Source organism: Palaemon carinicauda, chromosome 10 (genome assembly GCF_036898095.1).
Source record: "Palaemon carinicauda isolate YSFRI2023 chromosome 10, ASM3689809v2, whole genome shotgun sequence".
NCBI classification, from domain to species: Eukaryota; Metazoa; Arthropoda; class Malacostraca; order Decapoda; family Palaemonidae; genus Palaemon; species Palaemon carinicauda.
The window spans coordinates 157,067,211-157,074,775 of NC_090734.1; positions in this window are offsets into that span (position 1 = coordinate 157,067,211).

A 7,565-nucleotide genomic window follows, 5' to 3' on the forward strand; every position below is an offset into this window, starting at 1 on the left:
CAGTTTACTTTAAAATTCCTAAACACATTGTTCAGTTTACTTTAAAATTCCTAAACACATTTTTCCAGTTTACTTTAAAATTCCTAAACACATTTTTCCAGTTTACTTTAAAATTCCTAAACAAATTTTTCCAGTTTACTTTGAAATTCCTAAACACATTTTTCCAGTTTACTTTAGAATTCCTAAACACATTTTTCCAGTTTACTTTGAAATTCCTTAACACATTGTTCCAGTTTACTTTGAAATTCCTTAACACATTGTTCCAGTTTACTTTGAAATTCCTTAACACATTGTTCCAGTTTACTTTGAAATTCCTAAACACATTGTTCCAGTTTACTTTGAAATTCCTAAACACATTTTTCCAGTTTACTTTGAAATTACTAAACACATTGTTCCAGTAAACTTCTTAATTCCCTAAACACATTGTTCCAGTTTACTTTTCAATTCCTAAACACATTGTTCCAGTTTACTTTAAAATTCCTAAACACATTGTTCCAGTTTACTTTAAAATTCCTAAACACATTGTTCCAGTTTACTTTGAAATTCCTAAACACATTTTTCCAGTTTACTTTAAAATTCCTAAACACATTGTTCCAGTTTACTTTGAAATTACTAAACACATTGTTCCAGTTTACTTTGAAATTCCTAAACACATTGTTCCAGTTTACTTTGGAATTCCTAAACACGTTGTTCCAGTTTACTTTAAAATTCTTAAACACATTGTTCCAGTTTACTTTGAAATTCCCAAACACATTGTTCCAGTTTACTATAAAATTCCAAACACATTGTTCCAGTTTACTTTAAAAATTATTCCAGTTTACTTTAAAATTCCTAAACACTTTGTTCCAGTTTACTTTGAAATTACTAAACACATTGTTCCAGTTTATTTTGAAATTCCTTAATACATTGTTCCTGTTTACTTTGAAATTCCTAAACACATTGTTCCAGTTTACTTTGAAATTCCTAAACACATTGTTCCAGTTTACTTTGAAATTCCTAAACACATTTTTCCAGTTTACTTTGAAATTCCTAAACACATTTTTCCACCTGACTTTGAAATTCTTAAACACGTTTTTCCAGTTTACTATAAAATTCCTAAACACATTTTTCCACTTTACTATAAAATTCCTAAACACATTTTTCCAGTTTACTATAAAATTCCTAAACACATTTTTCCAGTTTACTTTAAAATTCCTAAACACACTTTTCCAGTTTACTTTAAAATTGCTAAACACATTGTTCCAGTTTACTTTGAAATTCCTAAACACATTTTTCTAGTTTACTTTGAAATTCCTAAACACATTGTTCCAGTTTACTTTGAAATTCCTAAACACATTGTTCCAGTTTACTTTGAAATTCCCAAACACATTGTTCCAGTTTACTTTGAAATTCCTAAACACATTGTTCCAGTTTACTTTGAAATTCCTAAACACATTGTTCCAGTTTACTTTGAAATTCCTGAACACATTGTTCCAGTTAACTTTTTGAATCATAAACACGCTGTTCCAGTTTACTTTTCAATTCCTAAACACATTTTTTCCAGTTTACTTTTCAATTCCTAAACACATTTTTTTCCAGTTTACTTTTCAATTCCTAAACACACTTTTTCCAGTTTACTTTTCAATTCCTAAACACACTTTTTTCCAGTTTACTTTTCAATTCCTAAACACACTTTTTCCAGTTTACTTTTCAATTCCTAAACACACTTTTTCCAGTTTACTTTTCAATTCCTAAACACACTTTTTCCAGTTTACTTTTCAATTCCTAAACACACTTTTTCCAGTTTACTTTTCAATTCCTAAACACACTTTTTCCAGTTTACTTTTCAATTCCTAAACACATTTTTTCCAGTTTACTTTTCAATTCCTAAACACATTTTTTCCAGTTTACTTTTCAATTCCTAAACACATTTTTTCCAGTTTACTTTTCAATTCCTAAACACATTTTTTCCAGTTTACTTTTCAATTCCTAAACACATTTTTCCAGTTTACTTTTCAATTCCTAAACACATTTTTCCAGTTTACTTTTCAATTCCTAAACACATTTTTTCAGTTTACTTTAAAATTCCTTAACACATTTTTCCAGTTTACTTCAAAATTCCTTAACACATTGTTCCAGTTTACTTTAAAATTCCTTAACACATTGTTCCAGTTTACTTAAAAATTCCTTAAAGCATTGTTCCAGTTTACTTAAAAATTCCTTAAAGCATTGTTCCAGTTTACTTAAAAATTCCTTAAAGCATTGTTCCAGTTTACTTAAAAATTCCTGAACACACTGTTCCAGTTTACTTAAAAATTCCTGAACACACTGTTCCAGTTTACTTAAAAATTCCTGAACACACTGTTCCAGTTTACTTAAAAATTCCTGAACACACTGTTCCAGTTTACTTAAAAATTCCTGAACACACTGTTCCAGTTAGACTACTTTTCAATTCCTAGACTTCTTTTAATGTTCCAGTTAATTACTTTTAATTTTAATCCCTCACACATCCAGTCTTCCAGTTAATTATGTATACTTCTCAGTTAAACACATTCTAACATTTCAGTTCTTAATTAATTTATTAATCAAATTTTAATGTTCCTCTATTTTTACTTTTCAATCCCTTGAAACACCGTTCCAGTTCCTAATTACTTTCTCAATCCATTCTCGTTCTATTCTCAATTCATTCTCAATCCATTCGCAATCCATTCTCAATTCATTCTCAATCCATCAACACATTTTGAAGACTTCCCTAGACATTGTTTTTCGATTCTTTTTTTTTTCTTTTTGCAACTTTAATAATGAAACCTTTATTACCTTGACTTTATATTGGAAATAATTCTGCTTTGACAAAATACATACAGTGCATAACTCAAGTTTTCTTCAGTTTCCTATCATTTTTAACGATGCCTACTAAGAACTTTTAAGTTTTAAAAGTTCTGACTGTTTGACTTATGACGTCGAGTGGGTGATGTTCCTTGCAAAGACCTATAAACCAATATGAACCAGTCATTATTTCACGATTTAATAAGTCTTCTAAAACAAAGTTGCAATATTAGAACTTTATAATTTTACTAAATATTACAATTGAGAAGTGAAAATAGATCATAATTTTAGTTTTATTTTCTCTAGTTACTGATATTTTCAAGGCACCCAAAAACAAACCGAGAGTATTTTCTTCTTAGAAGTTTTAATATGAAATTGTTCATAGTTAAGGTACTTGAATTTCAAAATGTTTCAACTATGATTAATTACTTATGGAGATGTGTGTAGAATACCACTAAGTACCCAGTCTGTTCCCCGGGCAAAAAAGTCTCTCTCTCTCTCTCTCTCTCTCTCTCTCTCTCTCTCTCTCTCTCTCTCTCTCTCTCTCTCTCTCTCTCTCTCTCTCAATTCATTATAAACGTCACGAACGACCACAGTATAAAGTCTAATATCAGTAAAAAAAAAAAATTATTACAATCTGCCTAGTGAAAGTTGCTATAGTGGTTTTGCCTTTATATAATTAGTCCATTAAATGTTTCACTTAAAGCACCAGCTTATCTTCTTGTCAAATTTAAATTTTCTATCTTAAAACTTTCATTTTTGAAATTTTGGAAAACGTAATCTTAAAATTTTCTGTTTCGTGTAGCTTTTGATCTTCCAAATTTCGTATGACTTAAGCAAGTTCATAAATAATTTAAAGTTTTGAGATTCTTTTAATGCGTATAAATACAATTAATTAGTTACTGTATTTTTCTGAAAGAATGAAAATAAAATTTCTATCTTTCACTACTTTCTTTTCTACTTTCTAACTTCTCCAAGCACTTGTGCCCCATGGAAGAGTTCCACCTTTATCCCAAATTCATCAAAATATCCTAAAATACTTTTGACGTTCCTCTAGTTGAGTATTTTCCGGATAAAGTAATGACCTTGATTCATCTGTTAGGTCAGTTTTCGTTTCTGAGTCAAATGTTAAAATATTTAAATTTAAGATTTCCCAGTCCACCAGTTTTCGTTTCTGTATCAAATGTTAAAATATTTAAATTTAAAATTTCCTAGTTGATTAGTTTTCGTTTCTGAATCAAATGTTGAAATATTTAAATTTAAAATCTCCTAGTTGATTAGTTTTCGTTTCTGAATCAAATGTTAAAATATTTAAATTTAAAATCTCCTAGTTGATTAGTTTTCGTTTCTGAATCAAATGTTGAAATATTTAAATTTAAAATCTCCTAGTTTAGTTTTCGTTTCTGAATCAAATGTTGAAATATTTAAATTTAAAATCTCCTAGTTGATTAGTTTTCGTTTCTGAATCAAATGTTGAAATATTTAAATTTAAAATCTCCTAGTTGATTAGTTTTCGTTTCTGAATCAAATGTTGAAATATTTAAATTTAAAATGTCCTAGTTGTTTAGTTTTCGTTTCTGAATCAAATGTTGAAATATTTAAATTTAAAATTTCCCAGTTCACCAGTTTTCGTTTCTGAATCAAATGTTAAAAAATTTAAATTTAAAGTTTAACCTAATTTTGATTCGCACAAACAAGACGGCATTTCCTCTAAAACGAATAAAATGGTAGAAATATTGCATTAGATATGAGAGACCAATCAATAACTTTTTGCCATCATAGTGAAGGACTGACAATCATCAAACTACTGACATTTAAGGCAATGCAACAGAAAAGTCTGCAATGTCCTAGACTTGGATACTAGAATACAGGACATTTCAAAGGCAATTTGTGATCAACGCTCTCATTCCAAATTTCCCAACAGAGTACAATAGCAAGTATCTAAGCTTATCTACAATTATCAAATACCAAGGCTCATCCACAGAGTTCAATTTCAAAGAAGAAGGCTCATCTACAGAGTTCAGTTTTAAATACCAAGACTCATCCAGAGTTCAATTTCAAATAAGAAGTCTCACCTACAGAGTTCAGTTTCCAATATCAATTCTTATCTTTGCATTGAGTAAGGCATTGGATAACCACAAGGTTTAAAAATGTCTCTTAGAAATTAACTAGTGTAGAGGGTAAATGAGAAAGCTTCCTCGACAATCCAAGAGCATTGTCAGAAATGAAGATGGACTTCCTAATATAGATCAATACAAAGAATCAGAGGACAGTAACCTGTATATCTATTATTAGTCAAATGGCCAGCCTTTACTGAAATGATTGAACAACATATTGACATCATCTCAACACAAGATATGTAGAGGCTGCAGAAAGGAATATATTCCTGTAATAACTGACCAAAATAGAGAACTGTATGAGTTACAGCTCCTCTTACAATGAAGACCCGTTCAGCTTAGGCACCATTGAAAGAGAGTCAGCAACGATGGCATGACCTCCTACAAAACCTGGATATGACTCACAATATTAAAAAAGTGTGGTCAGTTGCCCGTAAACTCAATTTCGAGAACAAACCACGACAACGAGTAGCAGCCGTAAAGCCCAATGATATTGTACACCAACTGATTGTAAATGGCCGACCAAAGAACAAAGAATGTCGCCAAGGAAGAGACAACAAACAGATGGTGGCAGCCGTACCAAAGAGAAACATCTTCCAGCCCTTTACCTTGGTGAACTGAAGAAAGAAGTCATACTGCTAAAGTCAAACAAGGCTGCAGGAATAGATGGAACTTTGAATGAGTTCCTGAAATACCTGGGGCCAAAAGCACAACAGTGGGTGTTGTCTCTCTTTAATTCATGTTTAAGAACATAGAAAACACCCAGAAAATAGAGAAAAACTAAAGTAGTTGCCTTCCTGAAACTGAACAAAGACCCAACAAATACAAAGAGCCATTGGTCTATTTCATTATCATGTACTCTCCATAAAGTCTACGAGAGATTAATATTAAACAGAATTTCAAACACAGTAGATTCTCCTCACCCCAAAGCAAGCTGGGTTCTTACTCTGGCCAGGTCCTCAACCTATCCCAGAATATAGAGAATGGATTTGAACAGCGTCAAATAACCGGAGCAGTGTTCGTAGACCCAACAGCTGTATACAAAACTGTGAGTCACAGAGGCCTACTTCTGAAACTATCCAAAACATTGATAAACAAGACTACAGAGGATATAATATGAAGCCTCATAGAAAACTGCAAATTTCATGTACAGATGGGTGGCACTAAAAGCAGATGGTAAGCACAAAAGAATGGCCTACCTCAGGGCTCAATCCTTGCACCACTGCTGTTCAGTATATTTACTAAAGATCGACCATCTCCATCAAACATCCGCATATTCATCTATGCAGATGATCTACGTCTGGCCACACAGGCCACCGCCTTTTAAGAAGTTTAAATGCATCTATCAGCCACCCTAGAGCAGAAGGGACAGTAATTTGACGAGTTGTCTCTGAATCCAACCCAGCTTAAGACTCAAGTTATGTGAACTCTACTTAAGAAACAGAGAAGCCAATAGCAAACTCAAGCTCCTCTGGTGATGGCAAAGAGCTAGAACATCACCAGTTTCCAGTGTAGCTCAGGGTAACACTGGACAGAACTCTGTCATTTGCTAACCATCTGCAAAAGCTCTCAGGGAAGGTTGGTCCTTGCAATTCCCTGCTAAAAAAACCAGCAGGAACCAAGTGGGGAGTCAATGCTCACACACTAAGAACAAATGCCTTAGTCGTGTGCTATGCACCAGCCGAGTACTGTCCACCAGTGTGGAACAGATCACCACATACCAAGAAAATAGATCCTCTGCACAACAATGCATGCAGTCATCATAGGGCCACTAAGTCCCACTCCTACCAACACCTTCTACTGACTAGCTGGTATTGACACCCATGAGATCAGGAAGCATAGGACAACAAAAATCGAAAAGAGACACCCACTACATAATCACGTTGAGTTGAATATAAAATTTAGGCCTTAAGCCAAGCACTGGGGCATCAAAGGCCATTCAGCACTGTATAATTCAAATTAATCAATCATATCCGTACTTTCACAACATTTGATATCATTTTAAAATGTGCTAGTTCCAAGTAAACTTAAGTCAAGGAAAAGGTTTGTCACTGTGGAGAGACTGCCAGCCTAAACACCAGCACAGAATAATAGCATGGACCAATGGAGTGACTCTGATAAGAGAATAACTCTCAACAGTACAGTGCAGGAATGCAATGAAAAAATTCCTGATGGAGCACTACTTCCAGAACATGATTGGTGTACCCTCAACAGAGCTAGAGTTGGAGTGGCCACAACAGGTGACAACCTGATCAAATGTAGCAAAAACCTGACCAGTCCTGTGATTGTGGAGAAAATACCGAGATCATCAATCATATCTGACGTGGTAAGCCATGATAATGATTACACATTAGACAAATACCAAAAATCAGAGGACAGTAACCGGTACATCTATAATTAGAGACATGAATAAATTGGCTGAGAGCACTGCTATGATGTATCAGAGTACAAAAAGGGTTGAAGGCATGGCTTTCATCAAAATGAAAAATGGAAATACCTCATGAAAAAGCACAACAAATATAAGCTCTTTAGAAGATTCTTTAACTGGATTAGTAGTCCAGCCTATCGACTCTGGAAAGTTTGACCCAAGAAACCGTTGAGTCTTCCAGTTGAGTGAATAGAGCAAAGAGTTTGAATGAAATG